Consider the following 14,245-nt stretch of genomic DNA (forward strand, 5'->3'; position numbering starts at 1 on the left):
GCTTCCCTCACCCAGTGTACGGAACAGATACAGCTCCTGTTTTCTAATGGCTGAAACCCCCTAAAACTCTAAATTAAATACCATTCCCCCCCCCCCCCCCCCCCTTCCAAGACCATTCCGAGAAATGACCGACTCGCCCCCTGCGCTGCCGGCCCCGCGCAACGAAACCGCCGCCGAAACCGAAGCGGGACCGGCTCTAGCGGGGCGGGGGGTGGGGTCCCGGCGGGGTACCCCGGAGGCAGCACCCGCCCGCGCCCCCGGGGCGCCGAGGGGGAGCGGGAGGAGAGGGGCGAGGGGTGGCCGCGGAGTGACACCCTCCCCCCCCCCCGTCCCCCCCTCCTCCGCCTCCATCCCGGCGCTTCCCGCCGGGGAGCGGCGCTGCCGGAGGGCGGCCGCTGCGGAGCGGGGCGGCGGGGCTTGCCCGGCAGCAGCTGGAGGGGTGCGGGGGGGACGGCGGCGGCGCGGCGCGGCTCGGCTCGGCTCGGCGTCCCTCCCCTCCCGGCGGGGCGGCGAGCCGCCACCCCCGAGCGCGGCGGGGAAGGGGCGAGGGCTGGCTGCCGCAGGGCTGCCCCCGCGGGCGACCCGCGCCCCTTGCGTGGGCGGGAGCGAGCGCGGGGCCGTGGGTGCTGGGTGCGGCGTGTGCGCGCCTCGCCTCGCCTCGCCTCAGCCGGGAGCCGAGCCCCGCGGCGGCGGGAGCGGGACTTCACCTCCGGGCTCCGGCGAGCTGCGGAGTTTTGGCCGCCGCAGCCCTCAGCTGCCGCCGCGGCGGGGATGCTGCTGCTCGCACGTATTTTTCTTCACCTGCCCGAGGTTCCTGGTACGTCCTTCTTACTTAGTAGCAACTGTTTGGGGGGGTGGTGGGTTTGTTGTTGTGTTTGGTTTTTTTTTTATTATTTATTTATTTTTTTTTTTTTTTTCTTTCTCCTCCCCCGTGAGAAGGATTCGAGGGAGCGGAGGAGGAGGAGGGAGCCTGCGGCGCGGTCCCGCTGGAAGGCGAACACCGTGTCGGGTGCATCGCCCTGGGCTCCCCCCCCCCCCACTCGCGCCCTTCCCTCACGGGGCTGCGCTACCCGGCTCCGCACCCCCCCTCCCCAGAGTGCGGCTGCTTCTAGCCTCAGGAACCCGACGGGAGGTGCTTGTGTGTTCGGTTGGGGTTTATTTTTCAGTGCTTTCCACCGTACCTCCCGGGGCGGTGGAGGCGGTGGGTCTTGCCTGGCAGGGACGCCGGTTGGGGTTATTGTTCGGTGGAAGGGACGGTGGGGAACGGGCGCTTCACTGGCCTCTTGGTCACCGGGCAGGTGAGTGGCTCTGGGGCGCTCAGGTGAAGATTATCACTCGGCTGTGTGCTACCTAAAGTTCTCCTCCAGGTGTTTGCTTTGAAAAAGATAGTCTACTTACTATATTTACATTTTATGACGGGACTAAACAAAGAAAGCAGTAAATGATGGAGGCTGAGAACTACTTATATATAAGTAGTTTGGGTTACTTCTGTAGCTACTGAGTGCAGCTAGCCAATATACATTTCAGCATGCCCAGTGTGGAGTTGTACCGCAAGGAATAGTGAGTTAGGGGATTCTGCGCTCCAGTTAGTGATTTTTGGAAAGGTTTGGGGCGAGTTGATGAGCCAGGGAATAGCTCTTTGTGTGAATGTGAGAAGATAGAGGAGCAGGTGGGAATGTTACTGTGAGGTGCACAAGTGTTACTGTTTTGCTGTATGCTCTTGAGGTGAGAGATTTGTGTGCAAGGTGCAGCCCACTGCAGCATAAAAAACGTTTAGAAGCCCCCTGCTGTAAAGCCACTCAGAACATATGTTATCTTGAGTGGCTCTAAAAGAAATAAAAAAGTGATTAGATCATTGCCTAGAAGTGTTAAGGTGAGGAATGGGCTCTTTACTCAAGAGAGAAAAGGTTTAGCAACACCCAGTGTTGGAAACTTGAAGTTTGACATCCTGAGACTAGACAGAGGGTGCGGGTCTTTTAAAATAACGGCACTCATGAAACTAATAAGTTCATAAAGTTTTTCAGCATTAAAAAACTTTAAACCAAGGATAATTTTTCTAAAGGCAGGCCCATTTTTACCAGGACTTAGTATGGGGAAATCCTACAGGCTATATTTAGGGGAGGCTGGAACAGGTGATCATAATGAACACTTATTGCCCCTATTAGGCATATAATCAGGAAAGCTGTGTCATCTTTGAGAGCACACTCTCCATATATACTCTCTTTCCTTACCTTTGCTCCTGCAGGTTTCTTGATGTAAAAGAGCTTGATAATATCAATGGTTAGGCTTTGGCTATATGCTTTTCTGTGTATCTCTGTTATAAATTATTCCCCAAATGCAATTAGATTCAGGGGTCTCTGTGCTTCTGTTTTACATCTAAGCAATTACAGTGAAGATCTGGAAGGTGAGAGTTGCTGTTTGTAGATCTGAGTAAGGTTTGAGGAATGTGGTTTGTAAGGCTGGAGGTGTGGGTTTGATTTCCAGACAATATCAGTGTGTTTAAACATTTGAAGTGATTTAACGTACTAGTGTTTCTAAGCTGTCTTCAGCACTATGTTTACCCTTAAGAAATACTTATTAGCATGTTTTGACTTTTATAGATTCCGTGGTAGTTGAAATCTTAAGTTCTTCTGTGATGGAGAAATATTTAGTAAATGAAAATGCCATGTGAATTTTGGGCTGTAGCTGAGTTTTTAGAGTGGAAAAGCAGTAAGTATGAAGTATGTTATTAAACAATTTTCAGTGTGATGTTGCAGTCATTGAGTTGTTTGCCTTTCTACAGAACATGTTATTACATAATGTTCTCTCCTCAAAATCTCCTTAGCAGGAGAGACAGATTCCATATCTGATGATTAACTGCTGTCTATTACTGAGACATGTGGTCTTGCAGGGTGGGGAGGGAGGAAAGGAACCCGCTGGATAGAGCAATGGCTGAAGACAGCTGCAGTGCAGGATTGCTCTGTGACCGAGCACTTGGGTTCCCAGTTCTCTATTGCTATCGCCTTGGCTACATTTACTCTGCCTTCTAACCAGACTTCCTTCATGCCGGGGATGAGTGTGCTGATGTGTTGTCCCAGAGCCTGGAAACTTAGGAAAGCAGAATCGGTAAGAACAGCTGGAAGAGCAGACCTTGAGGAACAGCATGGGTTTGAGTCCGAGAGCAGTAGGTAGGAGGTGGATTTGTGGTAGGCACAGGGAGCTGATATGTACGTATTTGGTTTTGGATGTTTAGAGTAGTTTTTCTGATCTGTCTATATAGAAAGACCATATAAACATATACATACAGTGTATACCAATTAACATATACATACAGTATACGCCAACGAAGCCTTCTGCCTTCTTCCTGTTACAAACCGACTGTCTCTGCTGTAAAAAAAGTGCTTTATAAGTTTCTGTCTTAATGTGTCCCAGGTGTGACTGAATGGCCCCATTCTGTGTGGGTTTCCATACGCTGAGGCACAGCTTCAGAGCAGAATCAATTGCTCAGGAACTTAATTTTTTTTTATCTTTATCTCAGCCTGAACTGAAATTTCTTTATAACTCAATTACTCCAACCTGTACCTTTTTATTTTCACTCTAACTTTTCCCTGGGTATGCTTTCTGTATTTCTTAGAGATATAATTGGATATCAGAAATGAAGCAAAATTCCATTGTGGCTTGTACTGTATTCCACAAATGCATATTAACAGGAATCTCCTTAAATGAGCATTTTATTTATTTATTTTTAAGAGAGTCGCTCCTCATCTCCACATCAGTGCATCTCTGGAATATTTAAATTCTCTGGGGCATCCATCATCATTGACATGTAAGTTCTCCTTTCAGTTGCTCTGTATCTTGGTTCCAGATGAATTTGTCATAGCTTTTTTTGGTGAGAAATTACCTTTCATCGCAGTGATTTCATATGAGGATGACTGCCTTTAGGAGTGATTACATTTTGTGTTGGGATAAATTGTGATCTGAATGCAGCTGAACTTATTAGTGTCTCTCCACCGGGACTCTGGTAACTTTTGGATGAGACTACGTACCTTTCATCTGTACAGCCTCACAAACTGTGGAAGTAGCTGTGTAACAGCAAATTGGAGGAAAACATGTTCACAGCATGAATGTCTCGAAGATTTTATGTAATGTATTGCAGGAATGGGGACAATGTAGGAATTGTATATAGCAGCAATGCATTTCCAGGGGTTGAAGAGGAGAAGGGAGCGTGAAGGAAATGCTTTTTTTATATGTATGGTACGAAACTTGCAGGGTATTATCTGAATACCATGGAAGCAAATGTCCATGACCATGGGAACACTGTTTCCAAGGATTCTGCTATTAGACAGATTTCTGGGAGAAAGCACTGTTTGAAAGCAAGCCATTTGTCATCTGGAGATTATATTTTTCATTTGCAGTTACTACATGGTGCAGCTGATAGCTTTTTGAGCAATTGTATATGAATTGAATCTGAGCTTGTCTCCTTACTTCTGAGGGCATTGGAGAACTGTGGAAAAGGTCAGACTTAGGAAAAGATGTACTTAATACTGCTTCTAAAACCTCATTCATTTTCCTGAGTCTTTGCACAAAATCCCTAGTGCCTTATGGGTTGGGGAGGAGAAAAATGGAGGAAGTAAGAAACTGAATTCCCATCCTCACAATATTAAACCTGCTTAAGACAGTAAATAGGCTAACGATGCCAGGTGCTTATACACGTGTGACTTCAGAAGGCTAAGAGAAGCATGGGTCATACATTCAGTTAAATAAAGATCTGGTGTAGGAGTTACCATCCATTCACTGTAGGCATTAGCGCAGCAATAGTCGTTATGGACAGGTGAGAACGTGAAATTTGTATTGGGAGTGGGGAATCTTCATCTTGTGTAAAGTAATCCAGAAGACTGGAATATGATGAAGGTGAGTATTCTTAAAACCTGTAGGCTTGAAACATATTTGGGTTTTACATTGGAGATGAATAGTAAAAAATTGCAATACAGCTTCGTGTAACATTTTTCACAGTTGCCAACTATAAACAGCTGCTTTGACTTTTGTTATGCTCTGGAGTTAAAGTACAAGTATATACTTCTCCCCAGGAGTATTTCTATCCCTTTGGTCTATAGATACATTTTAAGTAGATGAAGACAAAATAGTAGTGAAAATGCCCATTAACTGTTGGCATCTCTGTCTAGATTAAAGCTCGCTCCATTGTTATTACCAGTGTTAAGTTTTAAAGGGGAAAAAATAATGAGGTCATACCTTAGTTTATGATGGACTGTTTTTAACCCTCTCTAGTTTTGAAACCCTTGCTGTCAGAACAATATGGACAAGTAAGATTCAGTTAGAGGAAGAAAAATTATTAATGCACTGGAGAATAACAATTTGTTAGTTAAGATAGAAAACTAATAAGGGAGAAGGCTATACCTTCTTGGTATTTACTGTTTCTGCTGTGAAATGATTATGGCAGCAAAGAAAGGTGGAGAAGTGAGTGAGGTGGTGTGAGTAACCTATGCAAACACAAATGACATCTGGCTGTCGCTGGGGTGAGTAAGGAGTGCCCTGGAAGACAAGGGTGTGAGGAATTCTGCACGCTGTGCTGCTGCTGGTGCATTTGTAAACACTGTGCTTTCATTAGTATATGTTTGGCTTTGGCTTTTCTAAGTGAAGAACCTGAATGGAGGCCATTTAGGCAAATTTAACTGTGCATCCTCCCAGTATTTGGGCTGTCATAATTTCACGCTAGAAAAAAATATTCCTTTTGGGTTTCCTGTTTTTCCCAAACGTCTTTAGGCAGAGGTTTGTTTTGGTTATGATTGGGAGAATCTTTAAGGGTATTGTACCTTATCATGGGATGGTGCTGTTTAAACAAGTCCCTCCTGGTCAAACCTTTTCTTAAGATATTATTTTAATGAGACAGTCTGTGATTTGGCAGGAATTTGCAGTTTGTCCTGAAATCACTTTGAACCATGACCTTTCCGATGACATTTAATTTCTGTTGTGGAAGGGAGCAGAAACATGTCAAAATGATTTGAGACATGAATTCTGAAAGTGCACATTCTCAATTAAGTGTTTAAATAATTAATATAATATTGTTTATATCTGAATTGAAATTATGAACTCCTGATTAATTCTGTGCAAATGTTTTAATGTTAGTTTGCCACGCCATGTTGCTCTTTCTTTCTCAGGCTGAAAATTGAAGGACTTGCTCCTGGGTGAAAGAAAAAAAAAAAAAGGAGCTGTGGGTTTTCTTTTACCTTGCTTTAAAAGTCTTTGCCTTCTGCTGCTTTACTGAAATGCTCTGGTTGAAAGTCCTCTTTCTGAACAAGTGCAGTTTTTCTTTGGGCCTGTTCCTGTGACTGTTCCCATCATGAAGATTCTGGCTTTCATTCATTGAACCTCTGCACCCATTCACAAGTTGGCTTCTGATGAGATTGAGCTAAGTCAGTGCTGTTACTAGAGATAGATTAATTTCATTACCTTCATTCTAAGCATACTCTGGATCAATTCAGACTCGCTATGTCTTGCATGCCACCTTAACGTGCATAGAAGTATCACAAATGATGTTTTATTAGCCTGACCTTTCTCACTTTAATTGAAAAAGTAACATTAGAAAAGCACTAAGTGTTTCTTAACCTTAAATCTGAGTGACATTTGATACCAAAGACATAGCCATCAGACAATATAGCATGGATTGCAAGTTTGGGGAGTGTGTGTTAAGATGTATCACTAGCACACAGACAGCTCAGCTCAAATTTGAAACCCCCATGAATTAATAAAAAAAAGAGAATTATAATTGCACATGCTGTTTACAGTGGAATTGTTTTAAGTGCTGTGTGTAGTACATGTTTTTTTGATTGCCCTGTGCTCAAAAGCTAGAAGTCATTTGATAGTTTTGTCTTTTGACTTCAGGTAAAGATGCAGTGATGGTGGGCAGAGAACACATCAGGGTCTACTGCACGCCTCAGGTGACTGAACCGTATCACTTGGCCTTCAGAGGGAGGAGAGCACAAGCATGATATGGGTCAAGACAATCAGACGCTCAGAAGTTTAACGTTAGTCTGTATAGTATGAAAGCTGTAGCTTTATTCAAGAAGAATGAAGGTGTGTATGTTCATATACATAGAAAACTCAAGTTGATGCTCAAACAGAAATTTTTGTTAGATAACTATGCAGCTGTCTTCAGTTATGCTTGAGAACAGCAGTGAAGTAATGCTCAGTTACTAGTGTATACATTCCGTGAGAGAAGGCTGAAAGCTTTCTTTCCATTACTGCAAATCATCTTGAGCCTTGCTGTCATTGTAAGATCCCCCATTGTTATCTTTCCACTTACTTTTTTGTTTTGGGGAGGAAAATCAAAAGACCTGTAAATCATAAAGGATAAATTACATAACAAGATAGTCTTTCAGTGTTGTAAGCAGATACTTGAACAAGATTTTGGGAATGAAAGCACCAAAAAATATATATATGAGTTCTTAAAAAGGTGTTATGTTTGGGTTCCTAGGGGGTAAGTAATTCTGGCATCCTTTTATGGGGTCATAAGGTATTTTCCTTTACTGTAATACCAACACACATAACCAAGTAACAGTTTTTAGGCAAAAGAGTGGCAGCAGAAGGATTATGTAATATCATCTCTCAAGGGGTAAGAGGGAATAAGCAGGAGGCCAGTGACGATTAAGTCTGTGTCTTTTGTGGTTTAGAAAGATTTCTCTTTGCCTCCTGGTGGGTTTCTCTGTTTAGTTTTGAAGGACCTAATATACCTAAGCAGCTTGTAGTTGGTTTTAAAAGCTACATAACATAGACAGAAACTTGCTTTTTTGAAAAAGAGTATCTTAAAATAGCAGTTGAAAATACCCCTGACATTAAAGTGTACTCCCTGTGATATGATATTCTTTGTTTACCAGTGAATATGGATAGTGCAAAAAGAAAATGTGCAGAGCGCACAGCTTCCTAAAAATAAGAAGAATCTTTCAATTGGTCAGTCATCATTCAAGCAAATGTTTCTGAATTAGCCAGATGCCAATTACTTTTGTATTACAAAATTTCTGCATTCTTAAATTAAGGGACCATGACTGTATTCTTTGCTTTGACTATTAATACATTACAACTTTTCTGTTATTATTTAAGGAATTCCACAGAGTTGATCCACCCAACTTACTACTGCTGCACCTCTGGTCAATACCTGATGGAGTTTGAGAATGTTGATTCATAAACACACAGCATAGTATAGCATAATTTTGGCTTTCTGCCTGTGAGTTTTGTTACACTGCAATAGTATGACTTTCAGGAGTAGAGGCTGATTTCTCCATATAAAGAAACATAAATGGCAGATCAGCATGCGATAATGTATAGAAACAGTTCAGCAATGATGATCATGACAGTTTCATAATGAAATGCTGTGTGGAAGTTGAGATGTCCAGGATTCTCCAGAAATAAACAAATTTTATCAGTTATGCTTCTTGGTGGACTTTGGCTGAAAAGGTATCCAGTGGTTCTAGCAGAGGAAGAGTATGTTTCAGTGTGTGCAGGGACTACTGTGCTTCTTTATTCCAACTCCTTGGCTACCTGAGACCTTTTTTTGTCCTTTAACCATTGTAACAAAGCACGGTATTAAAGAGTTGAGTTTAAGGGAAGCTAAGAATGGACCTGAGCCAAACTGAACCCAACTGAACAATATAATGACAATTCCTTTCCCTTCAGCAGAGACATCTCACTTTATGTTACTGGAGGAGCTGGATCCCTGTATTTAAAGCAGTTTAAATTGGGCTCTTTGTTCTCATGAAGAATTCTGTCTGACACAATGGATGTGGGGAGTCCTCTTTAGTGTCCTTCCAGACACAAATTTAAATGGTTAATTCCCTCACACACATGGATACTCACTCATATATGTGCACCTCTATGCATCTGGAAATCTGCTGGAGGTTGGTGACAGAACTGGAGGCTGATAGTTCTTAGTGTTCTGTGAAATCTCAAATCCCATGAAACTGAGATATGCGCATGTTCATGGGGAGCAGATTTTAATGACAAGCTTGAAAAATCAAAGTAGGCTTTCCAAGGCTTGCGGTAGTTCTGGATTGGAACAAAATCAGTACCGAATGGGTCTGAGTAGGTTTTATTATAGAGTGAGTTTGAACAGAATGATTGTTGCAGTCATGATGGCTGAAACAGAAAGAAAATAATTGCCTCAAGCTCTAGCAAACCCAGATAATTTTTCACAGCTCTAATTATTTCACCCTTAGAGTCCCTTTTCCAACCCCTGGTACAATAGTTCTTCACTCTTTTATTCTAGCAGAGCACTAAGGACAGAGTGACTACTTTGCCAAAGTATTGTTACTGCAAGTATATATGTGTCTGCAGACCTCATGGAGGGGGGAGAAGCTGTGACCAAAGACAGACAGGTTACCCACTTACTGAAGGAGAGCAATCAGCCAAGTCAAAAACAGCAGAAAGTGTTTAAGACTTTCAACCATTAACAGTGATATTTTTTCAATGAGGTTTCATGACCTCTGCTAGTGCAGTTTTTCATGTTCTCTGAAAGCAAAGCATAAGAGCGCTTGCATGTCAGGAAAAAAAAAAGTTTGGCAAGGCTGGTGTTTCTGACTCTGAAACAACAGAAGGAATGTGGCAGATACTGAACACCAGCTTAATTTTCCTCCCCACGGTTCTCCATAGCCAAATGGAACCAGTGCCCCTATGCTTCCTCAGTTAACTTTGTATTTGGATTATTGCAATTAAGAGACCTGATGGAAGTCTAAATATCAAAGCAAACTTTCTAAATTTTGTGAAACCTCCTGAATGGAGTTGTTTCTGTATGGGTACCCCAGAGTATTAGTTTTAGCTTTAAGTGCCTTGCTCTCTCAATCTATCCATTTAATTAACTTTTAAATCATTTATAGTATTGACTTAGACAAGAAAGTCATCAGATGAATTATTTGTTTTGGTGTGTCGTGTTCCTTTTTTTTTTGCTAATCAAATAGATTCAGCTGTTCCAGAAACTTGAATTTCATTGCTTAAGGGATGACACATGTTTATGGAAAAGTCTTGAAACACCCTCACTTCTGGTAAGCGTGAAAACAGATGGAATTAATTGATTTGGATGTATTATAATTGGCATGACCAGCTATTCTTATAGATAAGGTTGCCCAGTATGTTTTGCATTTAAGCTGTTTTGCATTTTGTATTTATTTTATTTTGTGGCTTGTGTTTTTTTGTTTGTTTGTTGTTTTTTTCTTCCCGTTCCCTCAAAATCAGCCCAAATTTGGTCCTTGTGAGATTTCTGTCTTCATGTATTTGGTAGCTCTAGCAAGTCTTTATCAAACTTGTATGATCTGTGCCTTTCTCTACAAGCTTAAAATGTGGTTTTAACCAGATAAATTTTAACAGCATCTGCAGAAATATATTCCATAATAGAAAATGCTTCCTATGCTCTTAAGCTTGAAGTCCCTCTCCTACAACTTCTATATGAATTTGTGAAAATGAAAATTGTTACACCTATGACAAAGTAAGATCAATGTGGTAGCTTTTATTTCTTGCTCTTTTCAGAAACTTTAGCTAAAATATGTCCCAAAACATCAGTGTAAGTACCATGGAAAACTTCCCCTCTGATAGGTAACTTGGTAAAGTTGTTAGGAAAATGACCTTTTATAATGGAAAAAAATACTGGTTAGTTTTTAATGGAAAGGCATCCCAGCCCAGCTAATGTTATAATCAAACCAAAAAAGAAGGGAACCTATTTGCCACAGAAAATAAATGAAGGATGTTAGCAATTTGACATAATGTGTGCATTTTGGTGAAATGTCTGGTATAACCGTAATGTCAGTAAGCCTCATGATCCTTGATGTATTTTTCCTTGAGGTAAGCTCTTGAGACAAGAGAAGGAGTAGTCCCTGTGTAGGCTGGGAGCTGAAATACAGAGAAGCTAAGAGATCTGCTGTGGTTTACATGTGGTGGAAACAGTTTCTTCTTAGCACCAGCCTGCTCTTCCTGTTGGAGGATTATCACTTTTTGTATTTTTACATGGTGATAGAGATTCTTATGAGCAGTGATGATCTGATGATTTACATGACAATGTATCACTGAACAAAAGTGTTTAAGAAATTCCCAAGAATTTGGGGATTTTATAATAACTTACATGGAAATTACATCTATAGATGGAACCTTTATTTTAGAAGTTTCTATAATAAATTACTGAGGATACACAATCTGATTGAAGAGTTAGAGATATCCAGATAATATTAAACCTGTCTTATCTTTAAATTCCTTTAAATAAATTATAGTAAGCTTTGCCTGCTACTGCAGGAGAAGAGAATATTTGAAAAGCTGATGACAATTTCAGAGAGCTCAACACAAGCAAGATGTCAGAGCAAGTAAATTGATGGATGGGTTTTGAGAATAGTTTCATGTGATATTATATACGCAAATGCATATGGCATATGAGTATTATGTATTTCCCAGCGTTCTGGTGAACTTCACGGCCTGAGTCATACTTACCTGGTTCTGTGGCAGCATGGACAATGAGTAATCTGTATCTAGCAATGAAGTGGTCACCTAACCCTGATTTCTTACCTACTTCTCCAGGCTGTTGGGTATGTTCCAGGGTCCAAAAGCATTCAGATACTTCTGTTCACTTTGTCTTCACAATAGGTTGTGAGTAATCTTCTTGTCAGGTGGTTTGTAACAGCAGCAAGGCCTGCACTCAATACATCTAGGATCAGTGGATCCATTTATTAAATCAATTTTAGTCCACACCTAGAGACCTGGAAATCTAACTGTGCCTCTCCTTTTGCCTTCATGGGTAGGACTTCCCTGTTTCCAAACATTTGTACTGTGTATGAACAATTAAGCTTTTTTTTTTTTTTTTTTTTTTTTTTAATTTATACACAATGTTTTTCAGTATCCTGGCTTACTCCCTTCACAAACAATGAGGAGAACATCCCATGGGTGAGATCATCTCCCATCTAGCTCCTCAGTGACTAGCCAGAGGCAGCCTCTCCTTGATCTGCCTGCAATCCCAGGGAGATGCTAGTTTGGCCCAGTGAAACAAATCAGATTTTGTGGGCAGGATGTATTCGGTCCAAGCCATCTCCAAACCTTTGCTTTCTCTTCTTCTGATGTGCAGGCTTGCATCTGTTGTCGTGTCATGGGAACACATACCTCTGCCTTGAGCCGTGGGATAGATGCTTCCTGTGCACATCAGGTTGTTGGGAGGGATTGGATCTGCACAAGGAAACTCACCTGGCGATTGGGGTTCCTGGTGGGTTACAGCCAGGAGAGATGCGATGTTGTGGTCCAGCACAATAGATTTTATCCTCCCCTGTTATCTCATCTGCCAGGTGTATGATGAGCTGACCAGCTGCATTTGTTCATGCAAGTTCACAAATCAGGGGAAAGCACTCGTGTTGCTGTGGGGGAGAAATAACAATAAGGGAGCCTAAGATGGGAGGTGAATGAATCTTGTAGATGAGATTTGGTAGGTCTGCATCTCTGATGGTAAGATTCCCCTCAAAAACGGTTGCTGCTGTTGAGAAATCAGGTCATTGCTATAAAGAAGTAACTTAATTCCTTTTTGTGGGAATTCATGTTGTATCTGCATTTGAGCTGTGCGCAGAAATTCTGATTTTTCAGATGACACTGGAAGAATTGTGAGTGAGCCTTGCATAAGAGGCTTAACTGTGATTTGGATTTTCATTAATACAGTGGAGTACATCTTGGGATAACTTTTTGTACTGATGCACGTGAAACTAAAAAATTTGTTCCCTAAGGTTTTCGGTAGTGCCCGTAGGCCATTGCAGCAGTGGGACATTCGAATCCTATTGTAGCATGAAGAAGTAAAAATATATCACTACCATTCTGTGTGCACACCAGTTCTGCAAGTTTTTTTATTTTTGCAGCTGGTTGAACTTCAGTGTCTTTGTGCAGTCAGTCTTTTGGTGCACTGCTAGCAACGTTGAACTATACAGTAGAGAGAGACCATCCACTTATTTTCAACAGATTAGTGATCATTACTGTAGTAAGTGTAACTGTTTGTTAGTTTGCCAAATCTACTGGGTAACACAGCCAAAATATATCAAAGTTAGTTAATTCTGTCTTGGTCATAAAATTTAATGATCTAAAGATTGATCCTTTTCATAGGAAAGTACATTTCAACCTGCGCCCCTTTTCACTTCCCCCTGCTATGCACCAAAGGAAAGTGCCCAAACTCTAATTTAATTCAAGGAAAGTTTAAACTGTTGTTGTTGTTGTTGAAGAGGGTGGTTTTCCCTGCTTGAACACCACAAGTTTCCTTATGTCAGGAAGCCTTACTGAGGATGTTATATGCAAACAGCTCTGCATCCTGTGGTCTCTCTGCAACTGTTTGAATTCATACTGTGTTTGACCTATGGACTGGCACAACTGCACTGCAGAGCTGCATGATCAAATGGGCTGCAAAACAATGCTGAATTCAATTAGAAATTCCTTCCATCTGCCATTCTGTATTGTTTTGAAATGGATGCTGCTTCCATTTTTAAGAGACTATTCAGTATTGCTACAGGTAGTTTGTTTATAGATTTGAGAGGTGAAGAAGTGTAGGGAAGAAGACTAAATCTGAATATATTTGCTAAAAAGTAACAGTCATTTAAGAGGGGAAGGAACTGCCCTTTCTAAGGTTGATGTAATCTGCTATTTCAGTAAAATCTTGCTGTTTTCTTAGTAATGATTTAAAGTACTAAAGACAATGTTGTCTTCAAATACTATTTTTAACAAGTATTTAACACTGAGTTACCCCTACAGAGAGAGTGCAGGTTGATAAAAGGGATCAGGATAGCCTCTGTTGTTGGGTTTGGTCTGTATTTTTTCGGTTAAGTTTGAAGCAGTTGAGAAGTAAAAGGTTTAATAATCTGTTACTAAATACAATCCCCTCAGATTGCAGGAGGATATTTTATCCTTTTGATATGCTTTTAATAGCCTGAGGTGTGTTCTTTACAAGGATATGTTTTTTGTTCAGTAGCTCGTATGTGGCAAAGACAGTTATGTTACTTACGTTAAATTCTAGTTATATTTTCTGCTTTCAAACAGCAGTTTGTAATATATAGTATTAGCTGGATTTTATTCCTTTATCTTGTGCTTTATACAGTCCTAATCCCATTTACTCAAGCTTTACTTTGATTTTTTTGGATTTGGTTTTGCATCTTTTTTTTTAAAAGCTTGTGTAAAAAAAGTTTATAGAAATATGTATTCCTTAATGTCTTCCAAAAAGGTGTCATCTCACAGCTGGAAAGGCTATTTAGCTTCTGGGGCT

At 41.3% G+C, this 14,245-nt stretch overlaps 1 protein-coding gene across 2 annotated transcripts in view; it reads left to right on the top strand.

Moving 5' to 3' along the window:
* The first annotated feature begins 529 nt into the window (after positions 1-529).
* SYTL5 (synaptotagmin like 5) overlaps positions 530-14,245 on the top strand; it is a 94,532-nt gene continuing 80,816 nt past the window's right edge. For both annotated transcript variants that reach the window (XM_042788990.1, XM_042788991.1), the window contains exon 1: positions 530-817. The gene's annotated coding sequence lies outside the window, so the exon portion shown is untranslated. The remainder of the gene's footprint in view (positions 818-14,245) is intronic.

This window comes from Tyto alba, unplaced genomic scaffold (assembly GCF_018691265.1).
Source record: "Tyto alba isolate M040663 unplaced genomic scaffold, T.alba_DEE_v4.0 Super-Scaffold_14, whole genome shotgun sequence".
Classification (NCBI taxonomy): Eukaryota; Metazoa; Chordata; class Aves; order Strigiformes; family Tytonidae; genus Tyto; species Tyto alba.